General features: G+C 35.4%; 1 protein-coding gene across 2 annotated transcripts in view; it reads right to left on the reverse strand.

The window, feature by feature from the left end:
* Positions 1–21,631, reverse strand: part of STK3 (serine/threonine kinase 3) — a 128,042-nt gene that overhangs the window by 72,531 nt on the left and 33,880 nt on the right. The gene's annotated exons all lie outside the window — the stretch shown is intronic.

Raw genomic sequence — 21,631 nt, forward strand, 5'->3', positions numbered from 1 at the left:
AATGAAAATTTTTAAAGTTTTGTATGTAATAAATGCATCCAATATCATTGCTTCAGACTTACACATGACAGCAACACAATATTCAGAACTAGGTCTATTGACAAGAACAACAGGCTATTATTGTCTTCTAAATCCACGTTCAATTCAATCACGTTTTCCAAACTCATGGGGAGTAAAAGTTCTTCATTTGTTTTTCTACAAGCATAGGCAAAAATACAAACTCAAATTCAAACAAAAAAGAGGAAAAAATTGATTCTTCACATTTAACATATTAGAAGCACTAGAAGCTTCAGCCTCTGTCTGAAACACAGGCAGGAGGCAGAGAGAACTTAATGAGACTTTTATCCTTAGCTTCTAAAGAAGTCTGACTGATCCTAAAAGTTGGTTGAACTCATTCAAACCCTCATTAGAAAATTCTCATATTCTAAAGGAAAGTGGAACGCATACAAAATTTTGTAAAAAATTATGTCAGTACTGAATAGTTGCTTGAATTCAAAAACCTAAACATTTACAAAACTTATCATTTTGTTTAATAAAAATATATGCTAGAATAGCAGCTTTATATTTTCAGTGGGCAGCCATGCCAAACAAGTTATATAGACTCAGATAGGAAATGTGGCACTCAGTAACTGGCCTTATCTACTTCACTTGTGATGCAAGATTAATTGTCAGTACAAGTGAAGTGCTTCTGGCAAAAAGCAGTGGCTAACAAATTCAGCTGTTTCTGTCCTTGAAATTAATGATCTCTTCTGAACTTTGAACTGATGACTTTTGATCTTATCTTCAGCTCTCTTAACAGCTAACTCTGCAGTAGCTATTGAAAACACAGCTGTAACAGAAGACTACCAACTTCTGTTTATGTGGTGTCAAAACCTCCTGTTTGATCATAAACACTGACCTCTCTCCCCACAGGTAAGCAAAGATAAGTTACAGCTCAGGAAAAAGGTTTGCCTTGGCCAATTAATTACATCAAATACACAGCAGCTAAGAACCACAGCAAAGAACTGTCTTCTCTGTCATTCACAAAGGACTATGAGAAAAAGGAATTCATGAATCATTCTTTTATGCCAGACAACAAAAAATACAAAAGGAGATAATCAGGTGTTAGAGTTCTAAATCCATACTTATGCTTTGTACATTCATTGAAATAACTACTTCAGAATTAGGTATATCTATGTAATGCTTAAACTGCAGGCTTTTTAAAATCCTATGTCACATGAGCTGTATTAGCTGAGAAGAAAAATCAGACACATTTTTGTAATACAGGAAAACATACAGAAACTACTTATTCCAAATGTTTAATCTAACCTGGTAATTATGCCATGCACTTATGCTAGCATGTACCCCTCCCTCCAGCTCTCATTGCTCCATTCTATCAACCAATCTAAAATTCTGGTTTTCAATTCCATCCTTCCCTCTCTACTACCTAATTTTGGCTTGCATATTTCTCTACAGGAAAGTTAAGCTCCTTTCCTCTTTCAAAACAGTCTATGATTTAGCTTTCAACTACCTTGTTTCCTTCCAAGCGGCTTGCAAAGCAATCACTGGAGAATTATAAAGCTAGTCCCAAATCTCTAGGAATAAAAACAAAACACTTATCTGACAGAAATTTATTCCTCATGTTTGCTTCCACTTCTTGTCAAAAAGGTAATTTCTATCCTAAAATAAATATATATTATTTTAAAACAAAACTAAGCTTTTTCGATCACTCTGTGTGCCAATGGAAGCAGGAAATACTTGGATTTTTTTATGCTTCTTTCATCTTACATTAGATTTTCCAGTCCCTGTGTTTTCCCAAACTATTACTTGTAGTAATTTTTTTACCTCCACTCCAGTTGTAATTTTCTTAGAAGTTTCTCACAGCTTTTTGTTTTAGTGTAGCCCTCACAGTGGGGCTGCGGCCAGTGCTCACACAGCCAGCGTTAGGCAAATGTTGCTAAAAAGAAACACCAAATAGAAGCTATTGTCCACCCAATTACATGGGCTGAACTGGAGTTTTAACTGCAAGAAATGTTAGGAGGAAACTGTTCAACAGAGGGGGCAGGCTCTGGCATATTTGTGAAAGAGCTGGGGCTAATTCTTTTATCTCTCCCACCATCAACATCACCTTCCATACTGCCTTACATTTCTGAAAGACTGACAAATCTTACACGAGTAACACATCAAACACACAATCAAAGAATTAGATTGTATGAACTCAGTCTTCAGTTTTAACCATTCAATCATCTTAGAAAGAGAAAGAAATCTCTAAAGATGCAAGAAGGATCAGCTTAATCCGTGTTTGTCTTCACCTGCCTAAAATATAGAGCTCATTACAAACCTGTCCTGAACTGGCCTTTCCCCCTCTGAACCTTGAGCCAAATTCTAGTTTGAATCATCTTTCACACATTGGTCTGAGGCAAATCCTTCACCTTGCAGTGAACCTAGAATTCAAGACAGATTATAATATATGCATGACAAAAGATGGGGGAAATAAAAAATCACCAGGGCAGCTTTTGGGGCCACTTCTGAATTAGGCTCTGAACAATCCAACACAGCTTCTACCATACCTGTTACCTGGTAGCAATTCAGTGTTCAATCACTAGCAGTTACAACTAAGCTGAATATCAGATTGAAGACTTGGTCTTAAATGAGAGCAGAACTCCACAAGTCAGCCCAGGATTTTATTTTTATTCTTAAGGGGCCTACTATTTTAAATTAAGTCCAGGCTGAAAACAGGGTTTTTTTTTTCTATAAAGGTTCTTTTATAGAAATTTTATTGGCGTGAAAATGTAATTATGGTGATGATGATGAATTAGGAAACACCAAAAGAAAAATTAGATGCTCATATACCACACATGGAAATTCCTAATCAGAAAATACTTGCAGCTCATTCTTCTTGTCAGTCAGGGTAATATATCTGTATTTCACACAGCCCACAAACACATTAAGTGATCAACAGCAATTTCATAGATGTACCGTGTCCTCTAGCTTGTAGTTCCTTGAATAACTTATCTCTACTACTTAGCTAAAATAAGTTACTTGCAATAAAAAGCAGAAAATTTACCCAGTATCATAAACACTACTGAAGAAGACAACAAATATTTCTACATTGTGGTGATTTTATTGTTTTTATGCTGTGAAGCTGCATTGCTAGAATCTACAGAGGAAAACTTTTTTATAAGCAAGTAAGAATATATTACATCAGTTTGTGACATCATAGTTTTTGGAACCACAATTATAGTACTGAGTTTAGCAATCTACTGTAGGAAACTGTAGTTTCTGTGCAGAAACACATTTAAACTCAGTAACACATTTCAGGGTACAAAAACCTATTTAAGTCTGCCAGAGTTAAATATTGAGTACTGTAAAATTTTAGTAACTTTGGAAACAAAGAATCACCTGAAAGACACATTTTTCTCTTTTTTGTGATACATGTCATAGAACCTCCCTCTTTCTTGACCAGCCTTCAAAAAGACTACTGAAACACCATTGATTAAACATTTTCACAACTCATCAGCTGTCCGATGAATGAAACATCAGCATGGACAAGGGTAAAATACTAGCAGGCTCTACGCTGGATTTGCTTTGTTGAGCATGTTTTCTTGGTGTAGCTTTCTGGGGGGGGTTCTGTTTGCTTTGTTTTTATTAATCAAAACTACAGTATTGCAACACGGTGAAAAACAAAGTTACTGAAAAATACCTCACGTGTTTAAAGTCAATAAAGTTGGTTTATAATCTGCTTCATAGTAAATAATAGATTTATTTGTTAGAAGCATCTTAAAAATCATGCTTCTTCCTCCTATCTGCAAATGCAGATGCTGATGAAGATCATCTAGTGTACTCACACCTTTTGTGTAGAACTACAAACAGGTCTGGTTCCATGAGACATCCATCACATACCTGATCTAAGCTGATTCTTACTAGAATTATCAACACAGGACTGAATGCAGGAAGGGATAAGTGAAGCTTTAATTCCGAGAAGTTCTGGACAAACAACAACTGACATAAATTTTTCATCCTAATGAGGGGAAATATGTGTGACATTTAACATGAAATTCTACTGTGCTTACTTTTATAGTTTTTAGTAATGGCCACTGATTAAACCATGTACATAACACTATATAAGTTTAAAATCACATTTAAATTACTTTATTATAAAATTACATATATTAACAAATATAATATATATCATATGTATAATATATATAATATAATATATTAATAGATATATTAATTTATTGAAAAATTAAATAAAACACCCTAGGGAAAAAATCCAATCTATATGAAACAAACCACGACTCTTACAAGTGGCTTAACAGCCATTCACTGTCAAAAGCTTCCCTCTGGAAAAATGACCTTTGATTATAAAATCAAAGTATGATTTACTTAAGATGTAAAGTAATAAAGTAATAAACACAGAGAAAAGATACATAATGGAAAGACTATCCTCTTGATTAACAGCAAAGATGGGTTACTGAAAGATAAGCTATTTACATTGACCCGAATATTTATTATTGCTAGTTAGCTCATAACATTCTGACAGCATTACAACAGGTCAAAAATGTAAAGATACCAATCTCAAATATTTTGCAATAGTAAGTGCAATTGCAAATCTATTGAAAAGAATCAACCCTTGCCTTGTTAGCACCATCATGCAACAGAACTGTGCCTCGAGATTCACCTCTGAATTTACTCTTCCTACTAAGATGGAAATTGGACTAATGAGCCCTATGGATCCCTTCCAAATTGACATATTCTTTGGTTCTAAAAAATTGCTTTGAATTTCAAAATAATATTACAGATTATTTGTTACGTGACAACAGCTCAAATAAGTTACCATTCTAAGGTCCCAAATTCATTCAGTTAGAGGTCTTTCATAACTAGTTTTAAATATGCTTACTTAGAAAAGTGGTTTTTAAATGCCATCACATTTCCTAACTTTAAACTTCTACCATATCCTCCACTGGTATATTTAAAGGACAGAATTTATTGTACTAGCTGCTATGCAATTGTCAAGACAAAGAGTAAGTTCCCCCTGCCAACTCAGCTAAAAGGATCATGCCATCTGGATATATGCCTCTTCATTATCAAACCACTTTGTCAGATGAGTAACAAAACTATTTACTACCACCAATCTTTTCCCAGAACTATCATCTCAGCATGCTGCCCTACTGCCAGTTAATTAATTTATGAGTTTATCCATTTCTTTTTTTTATTTTTCAAAGCTTCTTGAACTCTTATAACCCATCACTTGTACTATCCAAAGATATCAGAAAGCTACTCAACAAACGACTTCATGAAGTTGTATGCAAAGAAAGAACTTTGGTTATCTGCACTGATCTCCTTGTGTTTGCCTCTTCCTTCTCCCTCCCTCTTCAAGCCCAACAGACCTATCAATATTTCTCCAAGTTTTCTTCTAACATATTTAAATAATATTTGGGGAATTCTTCATTACTTTTGCCTGTAGTTTTTTACTATTATCTTGTCCCAGCTTCCCATCCTCTATTTTGAAATCAAAAAGTTTCAGTTTCTCTATCTAATTCTGTAGGGCTATTTTGATTTCCTGAACCCAGCTCTTCAACACAAAATGTTCCTGAATTCTGCCATTCAACTGAACACTGTCCTTTTAGTTCAGGGATGTAACCTTCATGTTCCCAAATTTGATCTGCAAGGTGCAAGTCATTGATGCTGGTGACATTTCAACAGAAAGCAGACACAGTCAGCAACCTGTTCCTCAAAATTTTTCCCTCCTTCAACTTAGATCCTTAAATGCAGGGCAACAAATGCCTTTTCAAAGTCTGTAGAAATGAAAAATAAAGCATGGGAAAATCTGCAATCTCATGAAAGTTTTAGAGCCCTTCTTTGGCTTCACTGGAGTTTTTTGTTGTTTGCTTGGGGTTTTTTTTTTGGTGTGGGGGGCAAGTGTTTTAGATCAGTGAAATTTTTCAAGTGAAAACAAAAATAATTTCAGGCTACTCAAGATTTTGTGATTAAACTACTGAATCAGTTATCACTTTTCAATTTTAATTGATATACACAGAAATTTTCAGAGGAGAATACCTAATTGCAAACAACCTCTTACAGGTACTAAAAAGTTTAAGTATTAAACATTTTATTGAAAGGTCATACTTAAAGTTCACATCCACAATAATTACAAGTCTACACATTTTTAGTGTTCTTGGACAAAAAAAAATAATTAAAATCCCAATGACTTAAAAAAAACCCAAGCACTAGTGGAAAACAAGACAGTAAAAATCAGCAAGTCTTACAAAAAAACTAAAGTTTCAAACAGCTGAAAGGAACTGTGGCATTCAGACACCATCTAGGACAGTATTTCTAATAACTTCATTCACCAAAAGGAAAATCTAAATGAGCTGTAATTTACTTCATTATTCTTGTTCTGAAAAGTACCCTCAATTTCAGCACTGGGTGAGCAAGATTCATTTTATCAGGGGGAGAAAGAAGGGCACACTGCATGTATGTATACCTGGGGTTTTTAAGGTTTAATTTTTAATTTGAGGGGAGGAAGTGTTGGCGAGTAAGGGGGTTGAGATAGGAAAAAATAAATGGATATTAAACTACCCTTAGTTTAGAAAGAAGTACCTTTTGTAGTGGTTTAAACTTGTGATTTTTTTACTTGACACAGACTTCGAAAATCAAGTATTTTTAAACACTGTTGTATAGGAGAAAACTTCCTTTTGCTGTTGATGAGCAACACCTCCTCTTTGTGAGGAAATCAAAATCACTGTAAGAGAGAGGTGGGGCCACTTCAGGCCACCAGACAATTCTATTCAAACCCTCAGAGAACTTCAACATTTAGACAGTGTCTCAGACTAAATTATACATCATGACAGATCCTTGCTCAAGATCAAGGCAACTCATTGCCTACAGGATAGTTCCCGGCCACACATCTCTCTCAAAAGAGATGTCTTCGTGAATGTTGGTACCTCTCAGAAGCATCCTGCTATCACATAATCACTGCTATCACTCCCTTCACAGAATACATCAGATCAAGAACATGAACTTCAAACTGAACAACTTTTTCTTTTATCACCACTGAACTATTTTCTTATCAGTTACAGAACAAAGAAAAGGTTCAGAAAGTGCACACTGTATGAGAATCCAGAGAATATTCTTGGGATTAATTTAGTCTTCTTTCACCACAGTTTGTTTTACTCCTGATTCAGTACTATCCTGAAAATTCATATGCATAATGCCTGCGAGGTTCCAAGTTTTTACCAGAATATGAAACTTACTTTCCCTCCAAGAAAACTCCAATAATAGAGCTTACTTTAATAAAAAAAAATTCTCTTCTTCCCACAGTATTTTCTGCAATTTTTGAGAAAACAAGGCAATGATTACATCCAGAGTCATACTAACAGTTAATGAGACATGAAGTAGAAAAACTTCATTTGCAATTGCATTTACTAATAGAAGAATCAAGGAGTGAGTAACTTAGATTTGTGAGAAAAAGCTGCAGTAAATACACTGGACATTAAATGAGAAATCTCTGACATAACCACAAGACAGTAGTAATGAAAGAAGGCATTCAAGAAATATGTGGAACCACCGATTTCAGACGTCCAGCAGCAGTTTTGTGTTCAGTTTCAGGCATCAGACTTTCAGAGAGGTGAATCCACTGAAGATGGTTTGAAACAGAGTATCTACTATGCTTACATATTTAAAAAAAACACTGCAAGATTGAATGAATTAAGACTTCTCAGTCTAAAGAGGAGGTAACTACAGTGAGAGATATGGTAACAGTCCCCAACATGTTAAATGCCACTTCAAAGAGGGACAAAGTTCATAAAGAACCAAAGAGGAGCTAATGAGTTTAAATTTTAATAAGGAATATTCAAGTTACATTGTAGGAAACTTGCCAATAAACTACCCAAGAAGTTCCAGAACTACTGTTTTATTCTACAAAAACATATAGACAAACATAGTTTCAGAACTTCATGATCAAAATTTGTGCATGTGTTTTGAAGATCTTTTCCACCACCACCACCACTTTCCCATTTGTCCTCTGCTCATATAAAATTAATTTAAAAAATAAAAAAAAAAAAAAGAGAGGATTATGATGTTTGGTCAGGCTAGGTACAGAAACAGAATGACAAGAAACACAAAACACAAAAGAACAATGCCTTTAATCAGTGATTGCTGCTTCCGACTTCACCTTTTACAATGGTAGCAGATGAAGAGGTCACAGCAAAAAGCAACACAAACACCAGCACAATACAAAACAATTCATTCACTTGCAGTGTGCAAACTAAGAACTAAAATTAAACTGACAGATTACAAAATTACAGACATTAAATACCAACATCCTACTGACATAATGAAAACAACTAATTAATTACAGATTTTGTAGTCTATGAAGTAACTGAGTTCTTACATCTTAAAGCACTGTCTACCTTCAAGCAAAGAATGAAAACCTCTCCTGTTTCTGCTCCACTGACTCTCTAGGTACTAAGAGAATACAAGACCCAACAGTGTTGCTTTCCCAGCTACCAGGTACGTACAAAAAACAGTGCTACCGCCCTTGCCTTGCTAGTGTTTTCAGTATTCTCCCAACTAGTTTTAAATAAATGTTATTTATATTGTAGACCCTTAAATTTCATTGCTAGGTTGGTGTAATAGCCACATTGCTGTAGAGAAATGTAGTTGCTACAGTAAAACTATTTATTTCTATTCCATAGGCCATGCATGTGGGAGGCATTACAAAGTAAAATCTCAACATTTGAATGTCCAAATGAAAAGTACATCCAAGGCATAGTATTACTTACACAATGATACTATTCTTACGTTTTATAAAACTAACACTCCTTCTAAACTGAACTCAATAATACAAATACAAGATCATAGTCAGAGTTAAAATTCAAATATACTGCCTGAACTGATACTTTAGTTCCTCACTAAGGAACTGTGTCAGCTTGGTAGGTGTAAGCATTGCTCTCTGGAACATTGTAAAAAATATGAAATACATCATGGAATTCAGAAGCAATCCTACCAAATGACAGAGATAAAGCAATATACCAAATTCTGGACTATCTAGGTAAAGCAATTAAAAGAAATATCTCTAAAATGGCATTGTGTCTGAGGAAACTGGAATGGTAACAACTGTTCATGATTTAATAACTGATACCACATACATCCTCAGGAAGTTTCTTCAAAAACAGAAAATGTTCCAAAGAGAAAATGTACACACAAGATTCAGATGCTGTGTATTTTTTTTAAGAGACAGTAAAAAGTAAAACAAACTGTGAGCCAAAGTTAACTCTGTATCTTCAGTTTTATTTATCAAACTGAAAAATCTCTCCAACTTTCTCTTTTCCTGTATAAGACCAAAACTATGAGATGTTCTGTTTGTATTACAATTATACTAATTCAATGCAGGTCACTTGCATTTTACTGAATCCAGATGACATTTAGTAAGCTAAACACAGGCCAATTGGCTTTTTTTTTTTTTTTAAAGGCGGGGGCTGATTGCCGCTGGGTAGGTCATACAGTGGCTACAGAACACAATTGCTTGAATTACATTTTGAATAACATCAAACACAACACTGAAGCTAAAAACTACCATTCTTTTTCTGCATGCCTTCCAGATTTCTCATATTGAAATTTACTAATTTAAAAGTCACCACTTTCCATCCAGAGATGATAGATACGAACAGATTCAAAGTTTTTGTTGTTTCCTCTTTCTCTACTTAGTTTAAAAATACACACTTTTAATACTCCAAGTAGTACAAACAATTTAGTTTCCACTTTATTTTTAATATCCCCAGTGACTAACTAACCTTTTCAAGCCTGCTCATTTGAACATACCACAGTAAAAAAGAAAAATATAGCACTGTAGATTTAATGAGCACTAAAAATAAGCCTCTTTATTTCTGCAAAACATTTGTATTCTCAAATCAACCTGAACTGCCATGTAATTAGCCATACAATAACCTTTACTGATAATGCAGAGAAACTAGTTCCAGAGGAGTAGGAAAACCCTCAAGCTTATCTCCAAGAAAGAAATAAACAGTATGTCTTTCTTAATGCCTTAGCTGTGATCAAGGGCTGACTCTCTTTTGACAAAAATACTAGCTATAAACAGTAGTTAAGAACTGTGCTATTAAATTAAACATTAGTTTAGACTTGGTGCACCTGACTGCAAATCAGTCAGCGATATTCTTTCTAATCGTGTCTGTCTGGACTTGGCATCTTTTTTCCCCCCAGAAGTTATCCACCTCTCAAGCACTATTATCAATTGCTAAAATAAAATGTAATCCATGTTATAAAGTAGTAGCCTCATTATTTGTTTATTCTGTAACACACTGAATTATACAATTTAACTATTATTTGTATCATCTCAAGGTTTTGTATCCACCCCTAATTCCTCCCAATATGATCTGCTACACTTTCAACAAATTTCACCCACAGAGGAAACACAAGCACAACACAATAGATTAATAAAAATGCATTAGCTAATGGCATTCAATGCCATTAAGGTTAATTAGATGCCCACTAGACTTCATCACTTTCAAAATACTGCACACTAGTCAAGCAGATAAACTGCTTATAGTTGTATGTATATACTACATACATACATACAACTATATCTACAATACCTACAGGATACAGGATATCGAGGACATAGAAGTGAAAAATTCTCCATAATTAAGAAAAAAAATTCCTAACATTACATATTTTGGAGGCCAGAAGGATACACAGACACTGAGAAAAGATCTGCAAGAATGTGTACTGGCCTTTCATCTATTTTCCTTTGCTTAAACCAAACTGTAAACAAACCTGAGGGGAGAAGATGAAAAAAATAGCAAGAATTTAGAGTCATGACTCCCACATTATTTAGCCTGGAATATTTTTTAAAATTTCATAAGTGTTGGGGTTGGGTTGTGATCTCTGTTTTACTACCCTGTCCAAATACGTACTTATCATATTTTCTCCATTTTTGTTAGGGTCTGGCTTAACCATTTTGTTCCATTTGAAGGTATGTATCATAGCTTTTCTGCAATGACTGACGCTACAGAGAAAAAAAAAGATGAGAAAGCAAAGCCATGTTACTATAGGTCCACACAGAAATAACACTCCTTCACAAACTGTTTAGGGAACAAAAATTTATAGTCTATATTGCTGAAAAAATTACAATCATTTATCAATGTGGCTCTTGCAATCACTCAAGTATGCAAACAATATAGCAATAGTTGAAGCAGCAACTAGAAATGCTGATATCGTATAAATGGGCCATATCATACCCTTAATTCCTAGCAGCTTTTCCCCAGTTTATACAAAATACCTCAGGGCAGACAGAGAAAAGGATTTCTGAATGTAAAGGTTCTTCAAGACACAGCAGCCATATACAGTTACATGTAAATGGCCTTTCCTCTCTCCTCAAATGATATGTTAGCAATCATACTCCTGGTTCCTCCAGCCATATGATAACTATTCACTGAGTAAACTGCATAGTTCACATGAGGCATCCCAAAAAACATCTTCAAGATTCATCTTGCTTGAACAGCCTTTGGATAGCAGGATACTTTACAGCATATATATGTATGGAACTACCAAGAGAGGGCTTTGCAGACCTGAGAAAGGTACACTTTGAAAATGTGAACTTGCACCTCTCTCTCTTGCTATAATTGTATGTATTCATTCCACTCGAGCAGCTTCACAGAAATTCCTCTATCCAGCCTGAGATAAGATTATCTAGAAAGCTCCTTCTAGACATTAGAGGCAAGAAATATTCCTAAGCAAGTAGAAAAACCAAGCATGAATAACATCTATGTTAGCTGATGGACACATGCGATTTGAAAAGCATATCAGCCAGTAGATTCCCAGCAAAAGGAAATAATAACCTAACCCCTATAAAAGTCTTCAGAGTCACAAAGTTAATCAAACTCCTCCACTCTTCCTAAGATCCAAGGTCAACAATAAGGAAGACTCTATTAAAAGGTACAGGTTAAAGGAAATTACTACAGATTCAAGAATTTCTGAGGAACATCAGAGTCACAGAATAGTTGGTATTGGAAGGGATCTCTGGAGGTCATCTTGTTCAACCCTCCTGACCAACTAGAAGCACTCAGGGGCAGATGCCAAGGACTGTGTCCACATAGCTTTTGAATACCTCCAGTATGCTCCAGAACACTTTCTAGCTGAACAGGGCTCCTAGCACTCAAATAGAGCAGGACTGAGCTAGAAGTTCCTCATGGAAGCCAAATGGAGAAGTAATGCCAGTGATAAAAGTCCTAAAGAAAAAGCTTGACATGAAATAGGAAGAATCATTATTTCCTGTGGATTTCCAAAGCAAAAAGATCTCCTTTGGAAGTTCCCTATTTCAAATGGTAAGTTTTGAAGCATTCCAGACTCATGTTTTCCTGAAAAGTGTCAGAAACTATTCCTGACAAATATTACATTATTGAGCTTAAAAAACAGAAGGCCTTCACAGAGACTTGAACTTCACTTGACTTCTTTCTTAGGAGACTGATACTCACATGGGAAAAAGCAATCCCTCTCATAATATCACTCCTCTTGGTCATCTGTACATACATGAACATTTTGTGAAGGGCTCTACAAAAAACACCAGTTTGCACTTGTATGATAACCAAGAAGACACCATGCAAGTTACTGAACAAACAATGCCTTCCAAGTGTTATTAAACATGGAGATTAAAAAATAATTAAACAAATACTTATTTTTTTGCCTGACTGAAAAGAGACACTTTTAACAGGGCATTATTTGCAAATATATAGAATGAAATAACTTCTCTCTGTCTGTGTGCTTGTGCATCTATACAGAGTTCTTTGAGAGATAAATCAAAACATGAATATATATTCTTGTATATAAAAAACTAAGCTCTTTCTTTATAGATATTTTTTGCATCCCAGGAGCTGGTAGGGGATGCTGTCAGTGGGGTGCCCTGGAATAAGACACCCATTTCAGGAATATTCTCCCACAGTCCCTTGCTGTTATATGTTAATGGAGGCCAGTTATGTCATCCCTTCTCCCTGCCCCAGTTCTAGAATGTTCCCCATTCCTGACTTCCCTATTGGTCCCAGTTCCTTGTTACTCCACCCCTAGATCCCAGCTGGCTGTTAACCCACACCTCTGTACCACCCCTCTGCCCTCAACCCATTGGCTCTCAGACCTGACGTTCCACCCTTCCCTGGCACTATATAATCCTGCAGCCTCCTTTGTTCTGTGTTCTTTGTCCCTGGTCCTCTTCTAGGCGAGGACAATACACTCACTAGCAACACCATACAAAGAATCCCTCTTGTCTTTTTCATCAGCCCTCAGAGAACACCATTGTGCGTGAGTGCCTGGTGTGCAGAGCTATCCCTTTCCTGTGAAGATGTCAAGCTCTTGGAAGGTGGTGGTCTCAGCAGCTCCCACCACACTGCCATGATATTGAGATATGTTTATGGATTTTATATATACACATATAGTCCTCTCAAAGAACTAAGTCCATAGATATATACATATAAAAAAAAACCCCTAACAATAAAAATTCGTAGTTTTTTTCACCTTCATTCAATGGAGACACTTCACGACGAGGTTTCCTCATGTCTGGAAGTAGCTTGTAACCATGGGAGAAAAATACAAAGAATACCATGCTCATTTTTGTCCGAAAATACTGAGGCTCCTTACCATCTTTCTAGATGCAAGTTTTTAAAACTTACTGCTCTGCCTCTGAACAAGATTTGCTGTATTTCCCTAGCAAGGCTGTTTGTACTGGAGATGAAGCATAAGTGCGGGTTACATGAGCACAAGGTACAGCAGTTAAGGAATGGTGAATTCTTAGAATATATCAGTCACTATTATGTCCATTAGCTACTCACATACACACCCTGAACTCAAAGTCACTGTTTTTTTCTCTTTAAGAAGCTGGTGTACAGAAACAACAAAATACAAATGAAACTACTACTACTGAAAAATCTGAAAGCAGAGGCTCCCCCAGTGATCACCATGGCTGGGTTCTCATCTTCTCTATGAAACAGAACTCCAGTCTCTCAAGGTGACTTCGCCAAGCTTCACTCCTGTGACTTGACATATCTTTCCTCTGCTTCCATGCTGGAGAGCTCCCCTTTGCCTGGCCAAACCATCAGGGACAATAAAGCAGGTGGAAGAGATGAAAATTCATGTGGAAATTTGGAAAAGAAAAACCAGTATTCCTGAGCACATCTTGCCTGACCTGAACAACTCTGACTATGTTTGAAAATTTGGCTTTAGCTTATGGTAGGGGACCAGCCAACCCTTACTCCAGCTCTAAACAGGGCCATTTAAAACCTTCCACTTCTGGAACAGATCCCTTTAACTGCCAAATGACACATTTATTTATTTTTTTTTTTTCAGAACCACTGTTCATATATTAAAACACTGATTAAAAAAAAAAAAAAGCCAAGCATACATATTTAAATTATCTGTAACAAGTAGTCATCTTCATTTTTTTAGAGAATATTCAATAATTTCCTTAGGTAATAATACACTTAATGATAAATTTAATAAGGGAAAACATAAAACTTAACTCCTACATTTGCCAGAGGTTCTGTAAAGAACAGCATCCAAAACCAACACACCTTACTTTTGCATAGCATCCCAACAGCATTAGCTTTCTCTGCCATTTGGACTTAACACTCAATACATATATATGACTCTCTCAGTGAAAGAAAAGCTGTCTTTGGTTGACCATCATTGGAATGGTTATTTGAAACTAGTAATCACACAATTCTTTCAATTCTTATCATATTACCAGTATTTTATCAGAAACAGATGTTAGCAGCACAACTTACTAAGAATTATTGAACAACTTTTCTTTCAATTTCATAACAAATTAGGCAATGCTTAGTTGATGCATCTGAAAAAAGTTAAAGAATTGCAAGCCCTAAGGCACAGGGCTGGTGTCATAATTTAAACCACTACCATCTGAAATGCAAAGGCATTAGAAACATAATGTTTTACTCTGTTAAACAAATTTCCCTTACAGATGAATTTGTCAATAAATTCTGAAGCCTCAATAGCAACCAAAAGCTCCCACTTCAACATCAGAAGTCTACTAGAATTCTTATAAACATAATACTAAAATGTTTATAAATAAGTATATATTACAGATGTTTATAAATAAGTAGTGAAATACAAATAAATAATTAAATAAGTTGTTAAAATTAAAGCACATCTTGGGCATAGCAATCATGAAATTTTGATAAGAGTTTTTGATTCCTATCATGAAAGCAAAACAAAGCTAGAGAAGGGAATAAAGCAGAAGTCAAATCACCGTGTGTGTACACTACAGCAGCAGAGCCTAGGTAACAATTCTCCAATTTAATCAGAAAGGAAGGTCTTTTCAGTGCCTGTTTTTAGCTCCAGATTTGATGTCTTTGCCCCAATAATCCAGCTTACTGCCTTTAAAGTCATACTGAGAGGCTATTTTTATAAATTTAACTGTCAAAGGAAACCAATAAAGGTAGAGCCTTTTGTCAATTGCTGAAATTCTGGAGTGTGAAAATTATTTACTTTGGCAACACGCATCAAGAGCATCTTTTAATCAAAGTTATGTTACGAAAGGCAAAAAAAAAGTTCCTGTGTCAATGCCAGGTTTGGCACACTCCCTCTAATCACCAGGTGTCTTCTGACAACTGTCATTAATTAAATGTGTTATAAATGTAATTATGATGTTGAGGATAGACCTTCTTCTGCTAACATTAAAGGTTAATTTTATCGGAAAAAAGTTCCCTTCAGGTGTGAAAGCAAGCTGAGCCAACCGTGTTTTTATTTTCTGAATACAGGTAAGGAATCAAGGTAACATCCTAACTACACTGTTAAAAAGCAGTAGGAAAAGAACATGCTCAGTGCATCAAACAATACCTGGAAAACATAGAGGACTTAAAGGCTTAAGAAAATGAACATTATACCCACTGACTTCATCTATAAGTACTAAGGGGTCAAGAACAAACCCTTATATTATGGGCACGTAAGTCTAGTTGATTTTTATCAAAGCTCCTTCCAGACAACACTAAAGCAGCCTCAGGAATCATAATGCTGAATCAGAAACACCACAAAAGAATACGCTGTTCTCCTGCATTAAGTTAATTTAAAAAGAAATTTAATAGGCTAAATTTTGCATCAGCTAATTTAGTGCTGAACTAAATCTTAATCTAACCTGAACATGCACAAAGTCAACAAGCCAGCAGCAGAAATCCTGCAATATATGATTTAGGTGCTTGGAGAAATGCACTTCTGCATCCCCACTCAGTCCCAGCTCTGTGAATGAATTCTGTATTAAAGGTTATGAATTACAGCCTGAAACAGAAGGTATCTTTCACACAGAGAGAGGAAAACATGGAAACAAACTCAGAGGCCAGGTACGCTACTTTGGGTACAGAGGTATGTCGGGGCAGTGCACTGCTCCTGAGCTGGAACCACGGCACGTTCTGCCCTTGGGCAGCACAGCTGTCCAAGAGAGCACCCACCAACTTTTCAACACCCATCCAGACAGACATGTCCTCTGGCTTTTAGCGTGCCATACAGTTTACCCAGACCTACAGCAGTAAGACCCTTCTCCAGCACCCTCAGTTTACCGTAGTATTTCCAGTCTAGAAAGAACCTTCCAGCTACTGCACACTCCACGTATTTTCACACCAAGCAAGTGGCAATGCAACCAGTTACTCCACAGTCACAATTTATACATGACAATTCACACAGCTGCTAGAAGGATAGAGTTCTAAGAAACTTTGCGCCAATTTCTCTAAATAATTTAATTATTCTGACTGTTTAACAACAGCATGTTTTACAAATTAGGAACTTGCATATGCTCATTTTCACCACCAAGAATCAAATGCTAGCCACTTCTAAATATCAAAAAACACAGCTTGTACAAATTAGTCATATTATTCAGAGAAACAAACAAAAAGCAAGACATTTACAGTGCACACACAGTTACTCCAGAGAAACTCCTAGAGAAAACTGAAAAGGGGACAGTACAGGCAAAGTTCACTTGTGTCTGGATGTACCTGCCCAGTACAGATGTGCCCTCTGCCCCAGGTTAGAGTTCATGATTATTACACTTCTTAAGGAACATCCCGCTTGAAACAGATGACTGTTTCAACATATGCACATCAGTTTGCCAATAAATCTTGTGCTGGCTGATGCTACCTGTTTTATGTTTTCATAGCATGAGAAAAGGAACAGCACTAGAGAAAATACTGGCCTGCCATCCCTAATGCCTCCAGTCCCAGCACCAGGACACTGGGAATTACTACACCACAGGTACCCATGAACTACGTCAGAAGTACTCTCTTTTCTGGGAATAGATTACTTCGTTAGCTTCCAAAATCATTCTCAGTTTCTGGGGGAGAATGGAAAATGTAAGACACCTTACACTTCTCAGACTGTCCAGTACTCCTGTAATTATCACTATAAATGTGAATTGCTCCACCAGAACACCAACTTTTTCCTTATTTTAATAATCAACAGTATAGCACAGTGCCCAGAGGAAGAGCTCCTCACAGCAGATGAAGGCTTCTGTCAGTAAAGCGGTCTTTCAGGCAAGTAGGTAACGATGGGCAGTATTTTGAATTATGTCTATGTTTGTGTTTCTGAAACACAAACTGATAAAGCATTAAGATTTGTGGTATTTGGAACAACATATATGTAATTTTCATAAGGTGAGTTCTCAGACACAGTTAAGAAACACAGACGAAAGTAGAATCTGAAGGTAACACTGATGTTGCCTTTGTTCCCCATAGGAATGCAAGTAATGACAATTTACATCTGGAAGAAAATCTCGGATCTGCGCAGCTTTATAAGGAGGCAGAATGTGTTATCTAGAAACTATGAGTTTTTACTTTTCTGCAGGCAGTTAATACAGCTTTCAAACACACTTTTTGAGACAGTGTATCAAAAGTACTTCCTGCATCTCAATGCATTTTAAAAACAGCAGAAAAATACAAACTCACATTAGTACAGAGAATTCTAATTAAAAAAAAAAAGCACAAATTGTACACCCAAATCATTTGAGTTAATTGGCAAAGTACTGACTCTGTATTAAAGCTTTGTCTAAGTATTTAGTCAGTTAAATCAAAGGCTGAGCCAGGCTGATTTCATTCTTCTCTAAAATCAGGGTGGTCTGTGGGCAATTTTTGATACCACTGGTGTTACCAGGGAAACAAAATGAAAACAGGTGCCATCAAATACAAATTAAAGATTTACTTCTATTTTAAACCACCTTAAAACGAAGTTTCCATAAACTTAACTGATACTACTACAAATTTGACAATATTTTATAACAAGAAAAGGATTATAAGTTGTCTTTAGACCATCAAGTTTTAACTGAAGTAAATTTAGACTGATTGGCAGCCCTTCCTTTTAAATAAATAAATTTCTTCATTAAATATGCATCATCCTCTTTAAAAATTACCTAGTGTACATTTTAAGGCAATATAATACCAGGACAGAAACAGGGTACATGCAGTCCTTATAAGCTTTCTTCATTCCAAATTTTTTCCTCCTCCTAATCTAAGCAATTTTTTAGATTCTTTACGAATGTAAACAACCAGTATAGGCTCAAAGCATATAAAAATCTACTGGTAAGTAGCAACAGAAGCTTAATATTTTCCTCCTAATTTGATTGCGGCTTTCTCCCACATATTAAAAAATCAGATATCACTTTACCTAAAATCCAAGTAAATACACTTCTGTTTTTAAAACTTGTAATAAAGTGTTAAGAATTTGGCAATACAGCAATCAAGTCTCTAAAGCACTTCCTCCAGGCCAACTAGATATACTGACAGAAAACATATTTAAGAAAAAAATGAACATACAATTCACTTCAATAAATAAACATTAACTCAAGTTTCCAAGAATGTCTTAAAATTGTTTACCAAGTTCTTTTTTGGCTTAAAAAGGTATTAGTTATATACAAAAATTAAAACAGACATTTTAATTAAAAGCAATATACAGACTCCCTCCTCTTTAATGAAGCTAACTGCCACACTCTGAATAAAAATTAACCTTGTATATTTAGTGCTAATCCTAGAACTTGAAAGATAATAGAAATAAAAAATTGAAGTATATTTGTAGCTAATATATATAGCTCTTCACTTAAAAGTGGTATACTTGACAATATCCTTCAAGGTATTATAGAATTGCAGATAAAATAAATTCTCCTAAATCTGTGTATAAACATATTTCTGAATTATTTTCCACATCCATAGTGCAGGTTAAACAAAAACTGAATAAATTCAGGATACGATGACATGTACAAATGACCGAAAGTTTGTTTGGTTTTTTTTTAAAGTAACAAGGGCTGTAAAGCTCATTAATAAAAAAGTCTTGTCATGTTAAAACTGTCATTTTAGATTTAATGCACCTTGATGATTTACTACAAATTGATTATTTCAAATAAAATTTTCTTGAGATCTTCAAGTTTCAAAATCATTTTGCTTTGCACTGTGATCTATATTTATGGTATTACTAACATCACAAATAAGCAAAACTACAGCAATTTAAAACTTCTGAATAAGCTTTTTGGTGGAAGGCTGTTTGCTTTTAACATTTGCCCAGGAGAAAGCAGCCAGCCCAGCCACAGCTGATACCGTTAACCTGTGCCATGCTAGGTCTGCTGGACACATTCCAGGCTTTCCCCTCCTTAACAGTTCTATCACATAATCCTTAGTGCTTACAGGCATAGGGCTTCAGCCAGTGCTCACTCAAGTCATCAAGAATATTTCCATTAATTTCATGGCTTCATTCATTCATGTTCCAACATCTTTGAAAAATATTTTTTCCCAGGTACAACATTTACCACCCAAGAATCTTGTAAATAAATAGGTAGCATTATGGTATGGGTCCTTTTCTCAGATTAGCACTTCTAAGAATCTGAATCACTCACAGAAGATGGACAGCATTACATGAAACTAACCAACATCAAACTCTCTTTACAGTTATTTTACTTAAAAGTTTTAAGTTAACTGATTTGTGTGTAATTACAGAATTACTGTACTGATCCTCCACTTACTTTGAAAGTGATTAATCGAAGTCAGAGAAAACCAACCATCAACTGAAGCCTGTCTCAAATTTCCTATTCAGGGGTAAGTCTAAAAAGATGCACTAATTTAATTTTAATTAAATCCTCATTTAGAAGCATGCAATAAATGTTTTCCATTTAATTCAAATTAAACTCCGGTTCCAGTACAAATTTCAAATATTCTGTTTCTGCTACTTTATTACACATGACAGATTAACATTTCCTTTTTGCACACATACGCACCAGCAAACCCAACAAAATTAAAAAATGTACAATTTATACTTTTAACAGTAATAAACATTTATTATACTTCCCAAACTTCTAGTGACATCAAGAAAATTATAGTGATGTGAAGGAGTGAGGATGCATTATCTAAGCCACAGTAAAACACGTATGCTAGACTGCAACTATTCTCTGACTTTTAACTGCACTTTATTAACATTGCAACAGCTTTGTTACATGAAATTTCAAGCCATCTCTTCACTAAAAAGAAAAGCAAGATAGAGACATGCAAGAAAAAAAGAGGGTAAATTAAAAAATAAATACTACAGGAAGACAACAATTACATACATCAGATTGTAGACTTTTTCAAAAGCTTTCATGTGAACAGGAATAGGATGCTGTCATCCTCCAATTTAATCACTGAACACACCTCAAGTAATCTAGGATTTTCACAGCAAATCAATGCTAATATCATATCATTAAATAGTTCAATAAACCAGAGATATCTGTCAATCCTTTGTTTGGGAAGCCACATGGCAGAACCTCTTTGAAATGTTCCTTGGGCTATTAGGGAGAAACTTTTCACTATCTTTGAAGTTTTGCCAGAGAACAAATGGTATTTTTCCTATATGGCTTTCACAGTGGTATTACAAATCTCCCCTTTCACATAAAATGTGCTGATATTAAACATACTATCCATTTGCCTAGCAAGCTATCCAATCTTGGAAACTGGATGCTGCCATGCTGGCACATCATTCCCTAGGAGGCTCAATACACGTCACTGAGTCTGGCAAAGTCAATCAGTGAGCTACTGATTGCAATTTAAGAAAATAAATAAAGTATCACATGCTATATTTCATATGTTTTGTAACCAGGTACCTCTAAACTTGTCTTCAGTGTCTGAGGACAACTCACATACCATTTATTTTTAGTCCATTTATTTATTTAGACTAAGCCATGCCAAAGGAATTGTCACTAAAATTCTACGCTAGGCACACTGAAAAACTGAAAGAAATTAAATTTCTGTATCACAAGAAACTAGACTATACCCCTAGAACACTTCCCTGGGTTGACTTCCTCACTCATAAGAATTTTTCCCCTTCACTTCTACAGCAAATCCATAGGAGGGCTGATCACTAACAAATAAGCAAATTAAAACCTTTTGAAATTCACTGCCTGCTTTAATCCCGCAGGCATTACGTATTAAAAGAGAAGTTATGTTCAAAGGGTAATAAGTCTGTATCTATGACTAGAGTTTCCACAAAAAATACAAGCTTAAGGAAGAAAGCACTTGAAATCACCTTACATATGTAAGTGAACACAAAACATATTTTAACTAAAATCATAAATGGTAGCTCTAAGTTTGGAGAACCATACACACTTTGAAATGAAAAAAAAATTTTA

Source organism: Parus major, chromosome 2 (assembly GCF_001522545.3).
Source record: "Parus major isolate Abel chromosome 2, Parus_major1.1, whole genome shotgun sequence".
Taxonomy (NCBI): Eukaryota; Metazoa; Chordata; class Aves; order Passeriformes; family Paridae; genus Parus; species Parus major.